Consider the following 12,500-nt stretch of genomic DNA (forward strand, 5'->3'; position numbering starts at 1 on the left):
TTCCATCTGAGCACATTCAGAGTCAGAAAAGTCAAAGGGAACAAGACGGCCACAAGAGGGAGCAACTGAGGAGACGCTTGAGGAGAGATGATGTCTAAAACAGGCCACCCTTTATTTTAAGATCCACTTCTCACTGTTAATAAACTATGCCTTCATAAACTCATTATTCACAGTTTATTCATAGTTAATAAGCTAATATAAGCATTAATAAACAGACAATATCTTCATAATCTGCAAGTAATAAGACACGAGTTCTCAGTGTGAACTGCTACTGTAACTAAAACTGTTAATGGAGATGAATGTAGAGGGTCTAAAACAAGACATGCATTAAAATAAAGCAGGACAGATCATTTTAATAATCATTAAACGCCAGTAAATCATCAGCTTTCACAAGACTTCAGTGGAAACAAATGAACTGTTCAAATAAAACAGTATTATTCTGAGCTGTAAATACTAAAGAATGAGTGATCATAGTGACATGTAATTAAATGTATAACATCTAGTGTGTTTAAACAGTAGAAGCACAGTAGAGAGATTTCAGAATTTAGGGTTTTATATATATATATACAGTTAAAGTCAGAATTATTAGCCCCCCTGTTTATTTTTCCCCCAATGTCTGTTTAATGGAGAGCAGATTTCTTCATCACATCTCTAATCATGATAGTGTTAATAACTCATCTCTAATAACTGATGTATTTTCTCTTTGTCATGATGACAGTAAAAATATTAGACTAGATATTCTTCAAGACACTAGTATTCAGCTTAGAGTCACATTTAAAGGCTTCACTAGGGTAATTAGGGTAAAGTTAGGGTAATTAGGCAAGTCATTGTATAACAGTGGTTTATTCTGGAGACAATCCAACACTAATATTGCTGAAGGGGCTAATAATATTGACCTTAAAATGGGTTTAAAACTATTAAAATCTGCTTTTATTCTAGCTGAAATAAAACAAATAAGACTTTCTCCAGAAGAAAAAAGAGGATCAGACATACTGTGAAAAATTCCTGAATCTGTTCAACATCATTTGGGAAATATTTAAAAAGAACAAATATTCAAAAGGGGGCTAATAATTCTGACTTCAACTATATATATCTATATATATATATTAAATACATCTTCAAATTATTAAGCCACTGTTACACTCTGATTTCTGGATTGTCAGTACACTGTAAAAAGCTAGTAGTTGACTTTATTTTTAAAAAGTAAATGAAATTTGCATAATTATACAAATTAAGTCAACTTAACAGTTCCAATGGGTTTACTTACAGCACAAAATACATTAAGTCAACAAATTTAAGTGGATTGAACAAACACTCAGAAACTGACTTCTGCTGCTTGATTAAACTACTTATTTAATATGAGCTGAAACAACATGATTTTTTTGTTTTGTTTTTCAAGGCGGGGTGGACTGATTGCAACAAAGGCTCATGGTGAATACGTACCCCTATATACATTTCTGGAGAAAGCGAATTATGTAGCCAGAGCGACGTACATGTATGGCTGCATGTATACGGGGGGGATCGGTTGGTCAGTCAGTCAACAGCAGCCTCTGGTGGATTTACATGAGAACAGCAGGCATGAATGGCACTCGTAAGAGAAATTTAAGATCTGAAAAAGCATATACAGCGGCCTCTGGTGGATCCATAAAAACAAAAACTGCCAAAAAACGTATCTCCTGGGGCTTATTTGGCGCTCTCCTGAAATGTATACAGGGGTACATATCCATAATTAGCCTGGGTGGCCTTATGTTCAATCCACTTCAATCTGTAAAAACGATTAAGTTAACTTAATCCATTTGTGTTGGCACAACATGAAGGAATTATTTGGAATCCTGCATTTTTACAGTGTAAAACAATCGAGTTGTCCCAAAGGAATCTAAAGAATTGTGTTGTTTCCACTTATTTTAAATAAGCAGAGTGAACAAGCAGCAAAATGTGTTGGGTTTTTTGTTTTGTTTTTGTTTTTCTGAGTGAAATGTTATGTCATTAATGTAACGTCATTAATAACAACAAAACAAAACTGAACAGCACTTAAAAATAGCAGGAAAACTGATCTGATTCTGATAAAAACACATGAACTGGGTTTTATTTCACATTTGATCAGCTTTCAGCAGGAAAAGGTGTTTTTTTTTTTTATTTATTCTTTATATTTTTTACTTTTTCACTTGATTTTGTCTGTGACTTACTCTTGTTGTTTTGTGAATCCCGTTGGTCAGCCTGGGTTGTTTTTAATTGTGCTATATAAATAAACTGTCATTGATTTAAAGATGCACAACTCTGATAACCTTGCTTGCTGTTTTTTGGGAAATGTACTGTGAGAACGCTCGGCAGATGGCGGATCCCCAAACCCCGGAGAACCTGCCGAGATCTGGAGCAAAACTGCAGCGGTCCAGCGGCGGACACACTTTACAGAGCATCCGTCTGTGCACAACAATCAGACCATAATGTGACGCAATTAATCACGCTGAGCACAGGAACAACACTCACGTCTGCTTCAGAGGAACTCAAATCACCTTTATCTGTACTTCTACATACTGCTTTTCACAATGTAGACTGTGTCAAAGCATCTGAAAGACACCGTTCACCCAAAACTGAGCATTCTGTCATCATTACCTCACCATTTATATGTTTAAACCTTCATATGCAGTCAGATATGAGTTTAGTAGGGGGCGGCGTGGTAGCACAGTGGGTAGCGCTGTCACCTCACAGTAAGAAGGTCGCTGGTTCAAGTCCCAGCTGGGTCAGTTGGCGTTTCTGTGTGGAGTTTGCATGTTCTCTCCGTGTTGGTGTGGGTTTCCTCCGAGTGCTCCGGTTTCCCCCACAGTCCAAACACATGCGCTATAGGGGAATTAATCAACTAAACTGGCCGTAGTGTATGAGTGTGTGTGTGTGTATGTGTGTGAATAAGTGTGTATGGGTGTTTCCCAGTGATGGGTTGCATCTGAAAGGACATCCGTTGTGTAAAACATATGCTGGATAAGTTGGCAGTTCATTCCGCTGTGGCGAGTCCTGATTAATAAAGGGACTAAGCCGAAAAGAAAATGAATGAATGAATGAATGAATGAAACTAATGTGAAAGTCAAGGAGAACCAAGCGCTCATTACACACACACAGCTTTCTCTGGGTCTCGGAAACGCACACACACACACACACTTTTATTGAACAAGCAGAGGAAGAGATTGTTTCCCGTTGACAAGACTTGGCCTTAACCCTGCGCTGTTCTCCTCGCCTCCTCGTAACTTTCCTATCACAATGCAATGGAAACGAGTCCTGGAAAGAAGAGGATTAGAGAGCCTTACAGAAAAAATCATTTCCATCTGGACAGCGAGAGTCGGAGGGAGGCTCGGGGAGGGGAATTTTAACACAAAAAAAAGAGGAAAACATCTGGAGAAGCAATCTGGTGTAAATAAGGAGACAGAAACTCAGCGGCCACCCAATAAATAACCCAGAGAAAGAGCTGCTTGATGATCCGGGTTTCCCGAACACGACTCTGCATTAACCCTCCTGCTGACTTACGCCTCAGAAATAACCCAGCCATCACTTTACCTCAGAAAAAAGCCTGATGATCTTTGCATTTTTATTTCAATACTGTTTTTACATTAGCTGTTCACTTCAGTGTGTTTCATTAATCTTTTAGTTTTTTTATTTTTGTGAACACATTTTTATCTAGTTTAGTTGGAGTTTTAGTAACTGTAGTGTTTTGGAGTGAACAGAACACACTCAGCAGAAATGAGACATGCACTGATAGTCCCATCCTAAAATGACTGATATCCCTGCCATTAAAAGTGCTGATAGCCCCGCCGTAAAAAAACTGAGAACCCCACCCAATTGATTCAATAACTGATTGTCCTGTCTTAAATAACTGATAGCCCTCCCCTAAAGGACTGATATTCCTGCCCTAAGTGATGTTTAGCTCCGCCCTTTAAATTATGAATAGCCACGCCCTAAATGATTGATACCCCTGCCCTAATTGATTTATAGCTCCGCCCTATAAAGTATGAAAAGCCCTGCCCTAAATGAATGATTGTCCTGTCTTAAAGAACTGATAGGTCTGCCATAAAGTACTGATAACTCCACCCTAAAGGACTGATAGCTCCGCCTTAAATAACTCATTGCCTTGCCTTAAAGGACTGAGAATCCCACCCTAAATGACTGACAGCTCTGCCACATAAAGTACAAATACCCACGCCCTAAATGACTAGTCCTGCCCTAAAAAAAACTTATCGGTTTAAGATAAAGTACTGATAACTCCACCCTAAATGACTGATAACTCCACCCTAAATGACTGATAGCTCCACCCTAAATGACTGATAGCCCCACCCTAAATGACTTATAGCCCCACCCTAAATGACTGATAGTCCTGCCTTAAAGAACTGATAGGTCTGCCCTAAAGTACTGATGGCTCCGCCCAAAAGGACTGAGAAACGCAGCATAAATGACTGATAGCTCCGCCCTATGAAGTATGGATAACCCCAAATGACAGGAACGATATCTCCATCCTACAGTATAGATAGACCCACCCAGAATGGCTGATAGCCCTGCCTTAAAGAACTGATAGGTCTGCCATAAATTACTGATAGCTCCACCTAAAGAACTGATAACCCCGCCCCAAAAATAATTAATGGCCCCGCCTTAAAGAACTGATTGGCCTGCCATAAAGTACTGATAGCTCCACCCTAAAAGACTTATAGCCACGCCCTAAAGGACTGAGAACCCCATTCTAAATGACTAATAGCTCCACCCTATAATGTATGGATAACCCAATCCTAAAGGAATGATAGCTCTATCCTACGGTATGGATAGCCCCACCCTAAATGACTAATAGCTCCACCCTATAATATATGGATAACCCCATCCTAAATGGCTGATATCCCTGCCCTAAATGATGTATAGCTCCACGCTATAAAGTATGAATAGTCATGCCCTAAATGATTGATACCCTGCCCTAATTAATTTACAGCTCCGCCTTATAAAGTACAAAAAGCCCCGCCCTAAATGACTGATAGTCCCGCCTTTAAGAACTGATTTGTCTCCCGTAAAGTACTGATAGCTCCACCCTAAATTAACTGATAGCCCTGCCTTAAAGAACTGATAGGCCTGGCCTAAAGGACTAATAGCCCCGCCCTAAAGGTCTCTGATTCTTACTCTTAATGACTGATAGCTCCGCCCTATAAAGTAACCCCGCTCTAAAGGTATGATAGCTCCATGTAACAGTACAGATATACCCAGCCTAAATGACTGATAGCTCCACCCTAAATGACTAACAGCTCCGCCCTAAATGACTGATAGCCCCACCCTAAAGGTATTTCATGTGACTAGAAGTAAAGATGACTGATAGCCCCTCCCTAAAAGACTCATAGTCCCACCCTAAATGACTGATAGCCCCACCCTAAAGGCGTTCCATGTGACCAGAAGTGAAGAAAGTCATCTTGAGAGGGAGGGAAAGTTATGATGTTTGATTAAAGATTATGAGTTTCTGCACAGACACATGTTTATAACAAGCTCTACTAGACACACATTAAAAATAAGAAGAGTAATTTTAGATTTGATAGCAACATTAAACACACAGTCCAGTCCGCCGTCCAGCTCCGTGCTTTGGCTCCGCATCTCCGTCTGGCAGGTAAAGCAGATTCTGCTGGAGCCGGGAACGCAGAGAACGCAGCACCGGGGGGCCCCGGGGGACCCGCACCGCTCTCCACCAGAAATATTTGTTTTCTCTCTTCAGATAGTGGTTTGGGTAAACAGCATATTGCCTGCTTAAGTTGGCACAAACATGCTTTGTTAATTACATTTTCCCTGCCAGACAAACGTTCAAAGTAAGGTGCATATTTCTGTGTACGATTGGTGAACAAAAACAAATATTCCTGTATGACGGCAGATGCTTTAATCATGTAGAACTGCTGAACACTTCCTCAGCTCGGAGACCAGTTTAGACTGTTGTAGCTGAGAGGTCATGACGGTGTTGATGAAGCACGTCTGTTTGAGCACAGGCTCTGGATTAGCCAATGGGATGAGCATGGGGGTGTGGCTCTTTATCTGACCAATAGTAGAGTGTTTTTTAAATCCAGCATCAAAACTTGTGCATCTTTAACTTTACTTTACTGTCTGAGCAAACAGAAGAGGATTTGGTCAGTGTAATGCTTGCTCAAGCATAAGGAGTCAAGAAGATTTCCTCAGCTCGGAGATCAGTTTAGACTGTTGTAGCTGAGAGGTCATGACAGTGTTGATGAAGCGCGTCTGTTTGAGCACAGGCTCTGGATTAGCCAATGGGATGAGCATCAGAGTCAGGATTTCCAGACTGCACCCTGAAATATCCAACACTCTTCATATTCATCATATTTACTCTTCCTCATTCATATTTAAAGCAGGAATTATTCAATGGCATATTAATGACTCTATTGAAGGATCACAGTTTGACCAAAATACTCTTTATATTTCATATTCAATATTCATAATTGATTAACTGATTGATTAATCACAGCTCAGAGTAAGTATGCTGTTTTATTTATATATTAACTATATATTCATTCATTTTCCTTCAGCTTAGTCCCTTATTCATCAGCGGTCGCTACAGTGGAATGAACCACCAACTACTCCAGCATATGTTTTACACAGCGGATGCCCTTCCAGCTCCAACCCAGTAAACACCCATACACACTCATTCACACACACACACTCATACACTACGGCCAGTTTAGTTGATCAGTTCCCCTATAGCGCATGTGTTTGGACTGTGGGGGAAACCGGAGCACCCGGAGGAAACCCACGCCAACACGGGGAGAACATGCAAACTCCACACAGAAACACCAACTGACCCAGCTGAGGCTCGAACCGGTGACCATCTTGCAGTGAGGCCCCAGTGCAACACCATTGTGACACTGTGCCACCAAAATTATATATATAGTTTATATAAATGTATGTATATATATATATATATATATATATATATATATATATATATATATATATATATATATATATATATATACACACACACAGTTGAAGTCAGAATTATTAGCCCCCTGAATTATTCCTCCATTGTCCGATTATTTAGCTTGTTTTAATGAGAAACTCTCTTCATTTTGACTCTTTATTTCTGAAATCAACACTGTATTTTGTGCTTGTCTAAATGCTTCTTGATTTAAATATTGTTATCTATTTGGACTAGAAACAAGACACAAACTCTGAGTAAGAAAAGTGTGTTTCGCAGTGTGTGATATTTCCTAAACTCCTGCTCTGCGTGTGCCCGTCTGCGGCTCCAGATCCCAGCGGTGGCCCTGGCACAGGCAGATGGCATCGGCCAGTCGGAGGAAAGCAGAGCTGATAGTTTGAGCATCGATATCACAATGTGTGTATCTGCAATATTCACCACCAAGGATTAGATCATTTATTAAAGATTAAAAGATATATGGATATTATTAAAGATATAGAGCTCAAGTCAGATTTACTCACCCTCCCGTGACTTTCTTCTTCAAATATTCCCCAGATGATGTTTCTCAGATTCAGGAATTTCTCACAGTATTTCCTCTAATATTTGTTCTTCTGGAGAAAGTCTTATTTGTTTTATTTCAGCTAGAATAAAAGCAGTTTTCAATTGTTTTAAAGCCATTTTAAGCTCAATATTATTAGCCCCTTCAGCAATATTAGTGCTGGATTGTCTCCAGAATAAACCACTGTTATACAATGACTTGCCTAATTACCCTAACTTTACCCTAATTACCCTAGTTAAGCCTTTAAATGTCACTTTAAGCTGAATACTAGTGTCTTGAAGAATATCTAGTCTAATATTATGTGCTGTCATCATGACAAAGAGAAAATACATCAGTTATTAGAGATGAGTTATTAACACTATTATGATTACTATTACTCAACCGTGCATCGCAGCACAATAAAACACGGAGCCGCTGATAACGAGAAGAGAAGATTCCAGAAGACGGAGGATCTCCAGACCCAAATAATAAAAGAGAAAAGTCTGAGACCGCAGGAGATCTGCTTCTGCATCCCATCATGCTCTGCTCCAGGTGTGTGTTTCTGCGCGAGAACATCACACATGCATTATGGGATGCGGGGACGGGACGGGGTCATCAATATTTGATGGAACATGAGAGGGACCAAACTGAGGTCGTCAGGAGATCATCATCAATATTACATCACACCTGCGCATGTGTTCAGGTCTCGGGACGCACGCTCCATGTGTATGTGTGTGTGTGTGTGTGTGTGTGTGTGTGCATCAATCACCGGAGGTCGAGCGAGGAAAGTTTCACGCTAGGATTAACTTGGAGAATTCGTGCATGTGTGAGTGAATGTGAAAAATGTTGATGTTTTTAATCTTATCTTGCTCACAGCTTTAATGCATTTAGCCCTGATTAAAAAAAGAGAATTTATTTATCTAGAATTACTCATTATTTACACCAATAAACAAGGTTTTCTATGTTGTAAGCACGGTATTACTCAATGCATTTAGCAATCAAAAAAGAGATTGTTTTATTTCAAATGACTCATTATTTATACCAAAAAAAAGATATGTTATGTATGTTGTAAGCATGGGATGTAATGCATTTAGCCATCATTTTAATTTCTTATTTCAAGTTACTCATTATTTATAACAAAAACAATGTAAGAATTATACATGTTTTCTATGTTTTATTTCAAATGACTCATTATTTATACCAAAAAAAGGATATGTTATGCATGTTGTGAGCATGGTTTTATTGCATTTAGCCATCATTTAAAAAAAAGAGATTTTGTTTATTTCAAGATCCTTATTATTTATAACAAAAACAAAGCAAAAAAATGATACATTTTCTATTTTTTTATTTAAATTACTCATTATTTACAGAACAAACAGTGTTATCTATGTTGTAAGCTTGGTATTATTGAATGCAATTAACAATAATTCTAATAAAAGAGATTGTTTTATTTCAAATGACTCAATATTTACAACAAAAACAATGCAAAAATTAAACATTTTCTATTTTTATTTCAAGTTACTCATTATTTATACCAAAAAAATTATATGTTATGTATGTTGTAAGCATGGTGTGTAATGCATTTAGCCATCATTTTTATTTTTTATTTCAAGTTACTCATTATTTATAACAAAAACAATGTAAGAATTATACATGTTTTCTATTTATTATTTTAAATTACTTTGCATACTTTTTTGAGTAAATAATGAGTAATTAGACTTTGTTTCATTAGGGGTGAATGCAGTAATACATAAATAATATTGTGTTTTTGTGTAAAAAATGAAAAGTTATACATAATGATTTGTATTTATTTTATTTCAAATAACTCATTAGTTACATCAATAAACAATGTGTTGTTGTAACCGATGTAATAATGCATTTACTCCTCATTTATACAAATTATTATTTATTTCAAATCATTTGTTTTGTTAAAACAAAAAAAACAATGCAAATAATTATGCACAATGTTCTCGATTCTAAAGTGGAGAGCTTTTTACTTTAAATGACTCTTTATTTATGCCAAACACAACTATATTTGATCTATTTTGTAAAACTGGTATTTCTGCATTTACCCATAAAAAGAAAATTATTTCAAATGCAAAACAATTAGAGATTTTCTATTTTGGATTTAAAATTACTATTATTATTTAATATTATTTAATTTAATTATTATTTACACTAAAAAGGATGTTATATATCTTGTAACTTGTTATCTAAATTGTTTTACTACATTTACCCTTAATTCAATTTATATATATATATATATATATATATATATATATATATATATATATATATATATATATATATATATATATATATATATATATATATATATATATATATATATATATATTCTCCAAATTACTCTTTATTTACACCAAAAAATACAAATTATGCATAATGTTTTCTATTTTTTATTTAAATTACTCTTTATTTACAGACAGTGTTATCTATTTTGCAAACATGGTATTATTGAATGCATTTAGCAATAATTCTAATAAAATAGATTGTTTTATTTCAAATGACTCAATATATACAACAACAACAATGCAAAAATTAAACATTTGCTATTTTTATTTCAAGTTACTTATCATTTATAACAAAAACAATATAAGAATTATACATGTTTATTTCAAATGACTCATTATTTACACAATAAACGATGTTATCTATGTATTACTGCATTTACCACAAATTAAAAAATCTAATTACTCATTATTTACATATTGATTTGTATTATTTTATTTCAAATCACTCATTAGTTACACCAAAAATGAAATGTTATTGTAGGCAAGGTATTAATGCATTCGCCCCTGATTTTTAAAATTATTATTTATTTCAAATGACTTATTATGTTAACAAAAAACAATGCAAAAGATTATACATAATGATTTAGATTTATTTATTTTTTTTATTTACTCATCATTTACACTAAACACTATGCTGTAACAATATTTAACGTATTTAGCCATAATTGTAAAATAGAGAGGTTTTTTATTTCAAATTACTTGTTATTTATGCCAAAAACCTGTTTTGTAAAACTGGTAATTCAGTATTTACATTTAACAAAAATTCAATTTCAAATACAAAACAATTATAGATTTTCTATTTTGTATTTCAAATTAGTATTATTATTTAATATTATTTAACTGAACTATTATTTACACAAAAACTGATGTTATCTATCTTGTAACCATTGTATTACTTCATTTGCCCTCAATTTAAAATATATATATATCTCCAAATTTCTCATTGTTTACACCAAAAAACAATGATGTCTAGGTCGTAACTAGGATATTACTGCATTTACTCCTAATTCCTAATAACACATTGTTTATACTAAAATATTATGCAAAATTAAACAATGTTGTCATTTTAATTTCTAATTACTCATTATTTACAATCCAAAAAATGATATGCTATCTATGTTGTGACCATGGCATTTACCCCTAATTAAAAAACAAGAATTATTTCAAATTCCTCATTATTTACACCAAAAAACTGCAAAAATTGAACATTTTCCTTTCTTTTTATTTCAAATTACTCATTATTTACAGCAGAAATCTATATAGTGTCTATGTTGTGACCATGGTGTTACTGCCTTTACCCCTAATTAAATAAAATATCTTTTTGATTCAAATGGCTCATAATTTACAGCAAAATATTATACATGCTGTTTTTGATTTTTTTATTGCTCAATTTATATTTTTATTTCAAATTACTCATTATTTACACCAAAACACAATGTTATCTATGTTATAACCATGATACTACTGCATTTACTCTTTATTTTAAAATATATATATTTCAAATTACACATTGGCTACATTAAAATATCATGCAAAAATTAGCCAATGTTTTCTAGTTGTTACTTCTAATTATTCACTATTTACAATGAAAAATTATTACTCTACCATGTTATTACTGCTTTTACCCCGAATTAAAAAAACAAGATTTTTTTTTATTATAAAATATTATTATTTATTTTTTAATAATATTTACACTAAAATACAAAGTAATAAATATACCTGTTTTTACTTCAAATTAATCAATATTTAGACCAGAAAGCTACATATTATCTATGTTGTAACCATGGTGTTACTAAAAAAGAATTTTTTTAATTCAAATTACTCCTTATTCACACCAAAAAACAATGCAAAAAAATAAATTAATAAGATTTATCATGTAATCAGATATTAAATGATCAGAAGAACCCATCTGGAGTGAATGAAATGTATATTTTTATGAAATGTGTATTTAGAGAATGTGTTTGTGGGTTTCAGGAGCTCAGGGTACACATCAGCACAAGACGAAGTGGAAAATACAAATAAAACTGATAAAGTTCTATTAATACATCTGGATGGTTTATGTGAATATATGTGTACTGTTGATGTACAATTACAGGTGAAGGCAATATTATTCTCCCTCCTGTCATTCTCTTGAACAGAGCAAGCACTGTTTTTCACAGCATTTCCTGACGTTTATAAGAGCTGCGCTGGATTTCAGACGAGCGCTTGATAATTCTGCAGCTTCGGGAAGATTTTGCCACCTGCTGATCACACACGGCAAACAAACGCTGTTCTTACTGAGAGCTTGTGTCTCGTTTCTAGTCTAAATATCTGAAAATTATTCAATCAAGAAGTATTTTCTACACAAGCACATCATTTCTGACTCTATTTCTGTGTTGTTTTTAGAAATAATGAGTTATAATGAAGTGAGTTTTTCATTAAAACAAGCTAAATAATCTAACAATAGTGGAAGAGAAATAATCATATGTCAAAAGGAAAATGCATGATTAAAAAGCTCCAGTTTTAGCAACTGCCACACATCATGTTGCAAATGAACTCTTCTAATATTAAATGAGTATAAATACAAGCATGCTCCTGCATTTTCCCTGAGAAATACACAATACAATATTTCGCAGGATTTAGCTAAATGCAACGCAATGCATTTTTAATAATAATACTAAAAAAAAAAATAATAATAATAAATAATAATAATAATAATAATAAATAATAATAATTATGA

Source organism: Danio aesculapii, chromosome 14 (assembly GCF_903798145.1).
Source record: "Danio aesculapii chromosome 14, fDanAes4.1, whole genome shotgun sequence".
Taxonomy (NCBI): domain Eukaryota; kingdom Metazoa; phylum Chordata; class Actinopteri; order Cypriniformes; family Danionidae; genus Danio; species Danio aesculapii.